Below are 11,250 nucleotides of genomic sequence, written 5' to 3' on the forward strand. Positions count from 1 at the left end.
ACTATATATTAATTATGATTGTGTACATAAATGTATTATAAAATATATTTATTTACACAAAATGGTTTAATAATAAATACAGCACTTTTAAAGCTTATAAACAATTACAATAACTCCGTAGAATTTAGTTCAAATTAAATGACAAAAAAATATTCGGCAAGCTGGTTAAAAAACCTAGATAGCCACCTTTTTTTGTTAAATCACTGTTACGTTACAGCATTGAGGGCTGAAATTAACAAATATTTTATAAGAAAAGTCAAAGTTTTTAACAAAACTTTTCGCAAACAAAATTATTGAATTTTGAGTTTTAAAATAGAGTGCTAGGAAAAAAATGACATATCTCGGGACCTACTGGAAAAAATTTGCCATTGCTTTTTTTAGATCCTTTTTGTGTAGGGGATCATCCCATTCTGGATTTGGTTTTACAGTTTCTGGTGTGACTTCGCTATTTCCACTACTTTTCTACATTATTCCCTCTCTTTGAGTGTACTTAGTATATTTCTATGCCCCTGGTTCTTTTACTTGTTGGTATCTATTCCGTTATAACTCTTAACGTATTGTTCTTCCCTTTTCTCATTACGTGTCTATGCCATCCAATTCTTTGTGCTTTTATTGCTCTATGTTCTCTTGACCCATCCATTCTTGTATTTTGTGATTCATCCATTGTCTTGCATCCTCTTCGTTTTCCCTCTTTGGTCCCAGTATTTTTTGTTCTATATATGTTATAGATATGTTTCTATTCATGTTCTTTGCTTTATTTCGTCATTATTTCTCCTATCCATTCTTGTTACTCTGCAGCATCTTGGCAGGCATTTCATCTCTGTTGCTACTATCTTACTGCTGTTTTTCTTGTTTATGATCCAATTTTCAGCCCCATATGTCATAATACTTCGCACTAATGTTTTATATATCTGTGTTTTTGTCTTCATATTTAGGTGTCAATACCACCATACTGAGTTAAGTTGTCGGATTGATGTTCTTGTTTGTCCTAATCTTTGTGTAATTTCATCCTCTGTTGTTGCCTTTTTCGTGATTATAAACCCCAAGTATTTGAATTTATCCTTTCCTTTGATTGTTACGTTGCCATTAATCTTTCTATGTCTTCTTCACTTGTAGATAGGTACTCTGTTTTCGCGAGGTTAATATCTAGGCCAGCCTAGATTCTTCTTGTAGTTTCTTCATTATGTAGCTGAGCTTTTATTGTAGTGAAGTCTCCTATGATTCTTGTTCCCATTTTAATGGACACCTTATTTTCTTTATACAGAGCTTTTGTAGCTTCTATGAGTTCTGTCTGTATTTCTAATTTGTATATTACCTTCTATAGTTCTGACCTTGGTACAGAGTCATACGCCTTTCTTAGGTCCACAAATGCCAAATGTTTATCTCTATTTTTTGCTTTTTTCTTTTCCAACAGTTGTTCCAGTGTGTATATGTGGTCTATGCATGATCTTCCTGCCGTGAAGCCTGCCTGATCCTCCCCGATTTTGCCTTTTATCGCTCGCTCTATCTTTTCTCGCAGTATCTTCCCATATAATCTTCCTATTGATGATATTACGCTTATTCCTCTGTAGTTTTCGCATCGTTTTCTATCTACTTTGTACCCACTTCTTTATAGGTCAATTCGTTTTCTTCTTCATCTTATTTCGTGTTCGTGATTGTTTCTCTTTCTTCTTCTCTATTCTATTCTCTATTCTCTATTCTTCGAAATACTTCTGCCATTTTTTTGCTTCCATAACTATGTATATTAGCTTTCCGTTTTTGGTTACCTAGTTTTAAGTATTGGTACAATGGTTTTGAGTTGTGTCTTTTATTTTCTGTTTCTATATCGTTTATAATTTTTTCTACGTTTTTATTTTTTTTTATTTAAATAATTTCTTTGTCTTTTGCCTTTGATCTTTGTATTTTTCTAGTTCCTCTTCATTGCTTGTGTTTAAACATTTCAATATTGTTTGTTTTATTCTTTTCTTCAATTGCTAATTTGTACTCACCGTCAAATCAATTATTTCTTCTTTTATTTTGCATTTTGCCAACCTCTTTTTCTACTGCACTGTTTGTTCCTTGTTTGATTTTTTCCAGTGTTCTTCTATTTGTTGTTCTTTGAACTGCATCTCTGTATTTACTTCTGGTACAAATCTTCTTTTCAGTTATTTCTCTTTCAATTTATCTACGTCCCATTTTCTCTGTGCTTTTCATCTTATATTCTTCGTTGTTTTTATTTTACATTTTGTAATGACTAGCATATGGTCCGAATCAATGTTGACCAATTTGTGAGATCTAACATCATTAATCGATTGTTTGCATGTCTGTTTAATCAGTACATGGTCTATTTGATTGTCCTTCAGACTTCCTGGTCTCAGTAATGTTATTTTGGGTATGTCTTTGTGTTTATGTCTCGTGCTACTTATATCCATATATATATATATATATATATATATATATATATATATATATATACACGGGTATTTAGGAGCTACGCCCTTCCGGTAGGGATGTATCGAGGAGTATCACCGAGCCGCAAGCCTTTATCTTTTACCGTACTGCTCCACCACAGGCCGATCAGACACTAGCATATTCTAGTCTAAGCCGCAGATTCATCTAGAATTTTAAACTGCTGCGTTAGTCTCTTTTATTTTTCTATACACCGAGCCGGAGCTTGAACCCACATCCACTGAACCATTCGACAGTGAAGCAAATGAGAATCGGCCGCCTGGCCCTCTTGGCTATCTGATCGACAATCTATATCCATGTTTAATGTCGCTGCTAAATTCCATAGTCTTTCACCATTATTGTTTGTTGTGTTATGTATTGAGTTTTCACCTGCAACCTCTCTGAAGCAATTTTCTTTGCCTATTTGGGTGTTGAAATCTTCTATTATGATTAGTTTATCTTCTCCCGGGATTTTATCAGCGTTTGCTTCTAGTAGATCATAGAACTGTTGTTTTGTCAAGTCATCACTGTTTTCTGGGGGTGCATAGACATTTATTATGGACAACTTGTTCGGCTTGCTCTTATGTATGATAGTCTTTTACTTATGGCTTTTAATTCCATAACATTGTCTCATTTCCCTCTTCGTTTGGTATGTCTGTTCCTTGCCATCCAACCATTTTTCTTTTTCTAGTTTTTTGGAGCATTTCCGATTTCTGTGAGTTTATTTTCTTTTGCATTCCATTTTAGCACCTTGTCATCTATTTTCCTGTGTATCTGAGTTTACCTTTTTCTTGAAGTATTTCCTGTTTGTCTTCTCAGCTCTTTATTTCTATTATACATTTCTTGTATCCTATCTTAAACGCACTTTTAATTTCTATTTTCAGTTTAAGCTCTTTTTCCATCATATTTGTAATAAAATATAATTATATTACATGTACATGCACAACACAACAATGAACAAGAAATCACTTAAAATACTTATATACTTAATAATTCAATTTCACAAATGTTTGTGGAAAATAACTAATCTCCCTGTCCTCCACAGGTACCCAAAGTCATGTAGAAATATTTCATAAAAAAAAAAATTTAGTGCCTTGAATGGTCAGGAAACTTATCGGAACTTAATTGTAAAAGCTGACATTTTTAAAATAGATCGGATAACAAAAACAAAACGTTGAGTCTATAATCCAGACATTGTTTTAAGACTGGAAAATGTCAGAAAACTAAATAAAAAACTTGTTGATTATATGTGAAAATGCATTCAAGAAGTATTAATAACCAACGGAGGACATAATGTTTTCTAAAGGAATTTAAATTGTTTTATTTCGTCTTTTTTCTTTTTCTATAGCAAATAAATATTGTTTATTTTAAACTATTGTCTATATTTTTTTAATTTGCACAACACTGTATATAAAGTAAGAAAATCTCAAAGTTCTACTTATGCAACAACTCCGTGTACCAATTTTCCTTACATTCTTGAGCTTGCAGAAGTGTCTTTATGTTGTTAAAGAAAGTCCAACTGTCGACTAAGCTTTAGAAATGGCATCTTTAACTATACGGATCGAGGCAATTACGTATTTTCGACATAAGTACTCGCTAAGTTGCCGAGCCACTTAAAACTTGTCCTTATCCCGATAATCCCGCATATCACATCCATTGTGAGCGGGAAATCAAGATTGGGAACAAATTGCACCTATTTTTAGACGTTTGCTTACATTTTAGTTATTTATTGTGGTCCCTGGCTATGTTTTATCTTGCTCTAAATTACCCTAATGTGCCTCACTCTAAGACGCTGTGAGTTATTTTCTACCCATTCAGATTTTGCCAGTCTCTCTCATAATTTCGAGAGGCCACTACACTTGAAAGTTCTACTGCTTTACAAGTCCCTACTTCTTTGGCCACTACAAAATACTTGAATGCACTAAAATGACCAATGACTTCTATTTCACTATGTTCTCCACTTTTAGCTACTCGGTACAAAGCTATTTCGTCCCTCGGCATTTTTCAATTCAAAGAGAAATGTATCCTTTATGAAAAAATTATTTACCAAGATTCACTGCAGTCATCCTAACTTTAAGTTTAACTTAACTTTTATTTTTATCAGTTCTTTGTCATTTGTAGTATTTTCAGTATTAAATGTTACTGGAAAATAATGTATTTATTTTTATTAGACATTGACGTTGTTCTGGGTATTTTTGGATTAAATAACAGAGAATTTTATTCAGATATTTAAATCATTTTACCGTAATGGTTTTAACCCCAAGTTGTTCTTATTTGCCAGTTAACGCTATTTGATTTCTCTCTCTTTCTCACTCTCTCTCTCTCTATATATATATATATATATATATATATATATATATATATATATATATATATATATATATATATATATTATATATATATATATATAATCTTTGCAGATAAGTTAAATAGTAAACTCTTAAATATTGGGGAAATCTGCAAGAAAGACTCTAATGAGTAACAATTGTTTCGCCGAACGTTTTCGCCAAAGAGAATTAATTTGGCTTCTTCAGGGCTGAAAGAGAATAAATTATAATTAGCTACCATATATTATCTATTAAAAACATTATTGATCTTACCGTAACTTAGAATTGTAGAGTTAGAATATTAAAAAACTTTGCTAGTAACAACATGATGGTGTTTTTTGTTACTATGTGCAAAAAAAAAGTTTTTTTAACGTTGGAAATGTATGGTAGCTTTGAACTTAAAACGCAAAGGTTTACCCAAGGTTAATCGAAAAACCCAATGTAACTACATTTAAAAGGAGGTAATTCTTTGAATTGTCGGCAATAACTAAATTTTTGATTGTTAGAAAGTTTAAATGTGAGGTTCTGTTTTAGCCAGAACGCATGTGCTGACAAATTCAAATGGTTCTTTTGAATCTTTATGTCGTTAAGGTTCATTGGTAAAACCGAATGAAATTAAATCCCAGTATAGGGAAATATTGTTTTAGATTTTCTTTTTTAATTATATTATAGTGTTCATGTATTATTATAATATCTTATTGAGACGTATCTAAGAAAAGCAAGGGAATATTAGTTAATGAAAATTAATTATCAAAGTAGGTTAGTTGTTAATGGATATATCAGTCAAGTTAGTTATCTGTGATGTTGTATTGTTCTTGGTATCTGATTTAAGTAAGAAGTGGTATATATCGCTTAGATTCTTAATGTCACTCTTAACATTAATGGAGAAATCGTTAAGGAAAATATAAGACATTTCAATGAAATCTCTTTTAGATTTATTGTTCTCACGGTGGAGAATTGTAGTGTTAGTATAGTCATGAGATGACCAGTGGAATGGACATGTTTGGCTAATGCACAGCGGTCAGGGTGAAGTCGAGAATCACTTTTGTGTAGTGTAATACGTAATTTCAATAATTGAGATGTTTGGCCGATGTAGGAATTGCTGCAAGAGAGGCATGGAATGTTGTAGACAATGTTACTAAGCCTATCTATGGGAGTCTTATGAAAAGGTCATTCAAAGCATTTGTCACAGAAGAGTTGTGTTTGTATTGCATACCATATTTGTTTTTGAAAGCCATATAAATTTGTTATTATTGGGACATAAAGTATTTTTCCTAATATTTTTAAAGTTATAAAGTTATTCTCTTAAACAGTACAATTCATCCATCAGAATAAATTAATTTGAAAGTAAAATTAATATCAGGATATTTGTACAGAATTAATTTTTTTAAGAAGTAATAATTAGAGCAAATTTCACATTAAATGAAATAAATTTGGTTCAAAAAGGAGATAACAAAATTAAAGATTCTTTTTCTTGGCAACAGGGGCGGATCCAAGAAGGAGGGGGTCACGGGGGTCATAACCCCCCCCCCCCCCCCCCCCAAACAAAATATAATATCAATCAAATAATCCTAAAAAAAATAATTTAAAACTTATCAACCCTATAAGCAGGAAGTCAAGAGTTGAAATGATTCAAACTCATTTATTCTAAAGGTAAGTATAGAATTATTATGCTGAAGCCTTTTTACATTACTCTTTAAGAAAATCAACAATTCTGAATACAGTAATACCTCGACTAACGCTACCCCGTCTTTCGAGAATTCAGAGTTACGCTATTTTCAAATTTTGTCAATTCGTCATTTGAGTGCCAGAGAATCGTTCGATTATTGATGAAATAGAACTACCGCTCACACATTACTGCTCGTTCAATGTACATGACATGACTTTTCGCAAAAAATTATCACATTTTTATTTTGTATTAGGTATTTCTTATCTTCAGTTTTGTCTACGAATTGATTGTTTGTAATTTGAATATGTCTTATAATTGTTGAGACTGTGTGCTACATTTTATAATTTATCTATAATAAATATCAAAGTAAATATTGTTGTTGCATTAGCTTTGTCTGATACGTTTTTGAATACAAATAAAGTAACTGGAGGTTCCAGGATATTATTGGACCATCAACTGCATATTCCATAGTAGAACAGGAGTTTTCACTGTGGATTCAAAAGTGGGAAAGGGTCGTGCAAAATAATGGAAAACTTCCTGATTCTATTTTAAAAGTATTAGAAAACTGAGATACTGATATGTATCCAAATATCAGAATATATCTGCAAATATTAGATACACTCCCAGTCAGTGCAGCAACACCGAGCGTAGTTTTTCTACGCTTAAGCATCTAAAGACTTGGCTTAGAAATAGAACATCGGAGGAAAGGTTAACTGGTTTAGCACTCATCAATGTGCATCAAGAAAGATGGGCAGAATATATCGATGAATTGTTCGATGATGAAAGAGGAGCTCTGGAGCACATAGAACTTACGTCAAAAGAAATAGGTCCATATATTACAAAAGATGAAATATTGCACGCATTAAAAACAATGAAGAGAGGGAAAAGCCCTGGACCTGATATGCTTCCTATAGAAATCCTAAAAATTCTAGATGAGAAGCACATTGATGTTTTAGTGACACTTTTGAACCAAATTTATAGTTCAGGCGTATTACCCAAAGAGTGGTTAACATCTATTTTTATTTGTCTCCCTAAAAAGAAAAACGCAAGAGAATGCAGCGATTACCGCACCATTAGCTTAATGTCTCATACGCTAAAGTTACTACTTAAAGTCATTCATAACCGAATATATCACAAACTGGACATAGACGTTAATAATACACAATTTGGTTTCCGCAAAGGCCTAGGAACACGTAAAGCTCTTTTTTCTTTTAATATACTAATACAAAGATGCCTGGACGTCAATCAAGATATATACGCATGTTTTATTGACTATAATAAAGCATTCGATAAAGTACGACATAAACATTTAATGAATGTCCTGTAATCAAAGAAGATTGACTACAACGACCTCAGGATCATATCAAATTTATACTATAAACGTATAAACGCGAGCAAAAGTACGTGTTAACGAACAGCTGTCAGAAGAAATTGAAATTAGATGTGGAGTAAGACAGGGATGCGTATTGTCGCCAATTCTTTTCAACGCCTACTCCGAAGAGGTCCTGAAAAAAGCTCTTGAGGGTGAAACAGCTTGAATAAAGGTAAATGGAGTTCCCATTAACAACATTAGATATGCGGACGACACTGTGATTTTAGCCGAAAACATTGAAGATCTTCAGAGACTGGTGACCAGAATAGCAGAGTATGGAAAAGAGTATGGTCTAACAATGAATGTCAAGAAGACGAAATTTATGAGAATATCGAAAACTCAAAGAAATAACGAGAATCTTCTAATAAACGAAACCAACGTCGAACAAGTAGACAAATATACATACCTGGGAACAATGATTAACTCCACAAATGATTACAATCAGGAGATAAAAATAAGAATAGAAAAGGCTAGAGCAGATTTCAACAAAATGAGAAGAGTTCTATGTACCAGGGATTTAAAACTGGAACTAAGAGTTAGGTTGGCGAAGTGCTATGTTTTTTCGACCTTATTTTATGGAATGGAATCTTGGACCTTGAATGCTACATCAATGAAAAAACTGGAATCATTTGAGCTGTGGGTGTACAGAAGAATTCTGAAAATATCATGGACAGAACACGTCACAAACAAAGAGGTTCTGAGAAGGATGATCAAAGAAATGGAAATTTTAAATTCAATAAAAACAAAAAAATTGGAATATCTCGGACATATTACACGTGGAGAGAAATACACCTTGCTCCAACTGATCATGCAGGGAAAGATCCAAGGAAAGAGAAGCATAGGGAGGCGTAGAATGTCATGGCTGCGCAACCTGAGAGAGTGGTACGGATGTACATCAAATGAACTTTTCAGAGCAGCCGTCTCAAAAGTTCGAATAGCTATGATGATTGCCGACCTCCGCCGCGGAGATGGCACTTGAAGAAGAAGAAGAATGTGCATCCTGAAATTTCTCTAGATGTTGATGCAATCATAGAGCATTTTGCTAAATCGGATAGGTGAAAAGAATAATTTTTATAAAATTATATAATATTTACTTATCTTATTAATATAGTATATCACTGAACTTTTATTTACTCCTCGTTGCTGGCTCTTGCAGATAATTCGTGAGAAAAATTTCAATACCGACTAAAAGAATATTTCACTCACTTGTAGCCTAATGTACCTAATTATACAAATAACGATTTTTAAATGATATTATGTTTTTTGTTGAATAAATTAATTTAAATAAAATGCTGTTTACACTTCTTCTTCTTAAGGTTCCTTCTTTATTACGGAATGCTGGCTATAACTACAGCAAATTGCTCTCTATCTTGAGATGTTCTTAGTATCGAATGTGTGTCCATGAATGTCCACTGTCTTACATTCTTCAGCCAGGAGCATTTTCTTTTGACCGTACCTCTTTTTCCTTCTATTTTCTTTTCCATTATGAGTCGTAGAAAGTTATATTTTTCTCCTCTGTAGATAGGTCCTAGATAACTCGTTTTTCTGTTGTTTATTATATTTAGGAGTTCTCTTTCAGTCCTCGTTCTTCTCAGCATCTCGTTGTTGGTCACGTGCTCTATCCACGAAATCTTCAGCATCCTTCGAAAAACACATCAAAGGCTTCTATACGCTTCATACTCGTAAATCCGAGAGTCCATGTTTCCACTCCGTATAGCAATCAGGAATAAATGAATGTTTTTACAAATTGATATCGAATATCCAACGATAAGATAGAGTTTATTAGGAATGTTTAATACATTCATTAATGTTTACACTTACATTGAGTTAATTAATATTTAAATGGGAATAAGTCACAATTAAAGGTTAAAATACATTTATTGACGTTTCAATTTCCACTTCGGAAATCGTTTGTATTTTGAGAACGATTTCCGAAGTGGAAATTGAAACGTCAATAAATGTATTTTAACCTTTAATTGTGGCTTATTCCCATTTAAATATTAATTAATTTAAAATGCCACAAGAAAATAGCTTCAGAACAATACATTGAGTTACTGCATTTAATTAACTTAACTTTGGTATAATTATTTATCCTTGGTTTGTTCTTGATTTTGTAGCCATAGGATAGGTGGGTTTAAACTAACTGTTTTTAAAATACCTAGTTTAAATTAACAGTCCTTGATTTTTCAGTATTTATATTTTAACAACTTTCCTTTGGTTAATAATCTTGTACACTTGTTTTTATTGTCATAGAGTATCTGGATTTAAATTATTTTGTTTTTGGTTTAAGTTTTAAGACCCCTTATTGTTGTACTCTTCTTCGCAACCGCAGGGTATTTGGGTTTTAATAACTTCTCATTGGTTTAATATATCGCTTAAAATAATAATTGAGGAAACGGTTCCCTTACATGAGGCAGAAATCATATCAATCGTAAAGGTGCAAAATCTAAATCCTATATCAAAATCACCCTCAAGACATATGACCCCCCGACAAAAATTTCTGGAACCGCCACTGCTTGGCAATTAGATAAGAAAGTTTGTACATGATAAAAGTTAGAACATTTGATCATTTTTTATATGTTTTATGGTATAATAAATAAATGGTATTTGAAAGTTTAGAATTTTTGTTTACTACATTTATTTTCCTTGTTTATCCTGGATAAAGCAAGCTACTGACAAATACTAGAAGCCACGAGATAAAGGTAATTGATATGATAAATAAACCCTGAGAATTCTGAATTATTGCATAATTTCATCTATTTTTGATTTGCTTTATGATTTATAATTAAAGTAATTAATTAAAGTCAGCTTGATCATATAAGCAAGAAAAGTAGGTCATAATATTATATATACCTATATATATATATATATATATATATATATATATATATATATATATATATATATATATATATATATTGTTGTACTTTTGAATGTCCATAAGCAATAAAAAACCGATATACAAATTTGATTACTTAAATAAAAATTAAAATTATTGATATTTCATAAAGACACGGGCATATAAATTTTCAAACATCCTGTATAAGACAAAATATGTATTTTAAGTTGTTCGAAGAATTGTTCATTAGGCCTCAGAGACAAGACTTTCAAATATTATCGATAAGAAATTTAAATAAGTCGGTTATTGTGGAATGGATTTACCCGGAATAAAAGTGTATATAGAAAGTGTTAAAACAATAGACCGGGATTTGCGGTGGTTTTTCTCCCCGAAAGATTATATCGGTAAAAGTTTATTAACAAAAGACATTGAATTGAGAAACAGGTATCGTTTGTAGCTATTAGTAAGAAATATTTGTAAAGCAGATAGATTTAGTTAGAATAATTAAAGAAGGTTGTTTTCTGGAATTACCCGAATGACGTTTTATAGAGAGAGTTGGTTGGTAACGATATACGTCACAGAGGTGGATGATTTTTATTGGTCAATTTTTGAATGC

Source organism: Diabrotica undecimpunctata, chromosome 10 (genome assembly GCF_040954645.1).
Source record: "Diabrotica undecimpunctata isolate CICGRU chromosome 10, icDiaUnde3, whole genome shotgun sequence".
NCBI classification, from domain to species: Eukaryota; Metazoa; Arthropoda; class Insecta; order Coleoptera; family Chrysomelidae; genus Diabrotica; species Diabrotica undecimpunctata.